Below are 1,144 nucleotides of genomic sequence, written 5' to 3'. Positions count from 1 at the left end.
CTGCCTTGACCTCATGACGTTCAATAATGACAGCAAAGCGCCAGACCAAGAGATGGCCACTGGTCGTATTCTTTGACATTTTGGATCTGGCATCTGTGGCTGCTAATGTCATCTTCAACTTCAAGAACAAATTTCCAGAAAATAAACTTTCTAAACTAGACAATAGAAGACTTTTTCAGCTGGATGTTGCAATGTTCTCAAGCTTCTTGGTTTCATCTTCTCATTTCACAGACTGTCTATCATATGTTATAGAAAAGATTGTGTGACATTTGGTATTTTTCTTACTCTTACACTAAATATCTTTTTTATGAGGAGGGAGGGGCGAGGGATACAAAATTTTCCCTCGCCCTCGCCCCCCCCCCCACACACACACCACAATATCGGCAGACATTATTTTTTTAGTATAATAGTATCGTCGATTAAATTGTTAGAAAAGTATGCGAAAGCATTTCTTTGGCTAAAGTTTGAAGAGCCGTGGTTGAACAGTTCTTTAAAAAAAACCATTCAAGAATTTTTAGGGGGTTCGTTGTTTGACGTGATGCCAGCAATTACAACAATAGTTATTGTAAGAAAACGACAGCCCACCCACTTTCGCTCATAATGAAATGCGTGATCACGTGCATACATAATAATAATTATAGCAGTCATAGTAGTGTAATCTGTGCATTGTAAGTTCACAGTCACAGTTGAAGATGGTTGTATTGCACCACTTAACGTACGTTGAAATGCTCTAGTTCTTTACTCTGTCCCCGTGGTTTTATGCACCCCGCATAATTTAGCAAAATCTGATCATTTTTTGCATAATTTGTAATTATTTTTCGTTATCATTCTTTGTTAAAATTAACTGAATCGCATAATTTCACATTCTTGGGCCTCATTTTGCATAATTTCAGAATTTTCCTTGCATAAAACGACGGGGACAGTTTACTATCCCTCTTCGCTTTCTGTTTGTCTATCGCTGTTATGTTCATACTACTATTGTTGTGTGAGAATGGTTGGAGGGTGTTCTGGTGTGTTTTGCTCCTTTTTCCCCTATCACTATCAGGGGCATTTATCGTTCTGCACAGTAGAATTGTAAATGGGCTGATTAATCATGTCATGCTCATAACTGTGCCTGATCTACAACAGGGAACTGCTGCTTTTT

This window comes from Aplysia californica, unplaced genomic scaffold (assembly GCF_000002075.1).
Source record: "Aplysia californica isolate F4 #8 unplaced genomic scaffold, AplCal3.0 scaffold00246, whole genome shotgun sequence".
Classification (NCBI taxonomy): Eukaryota; Metazoa; Mollusca; class Gastropoda; order Aplysiida; family Aplysiidae; genus Aplysia; species Aplysia californica.
Note: the sequence above shows the minus strand (reverse complement) of the source record.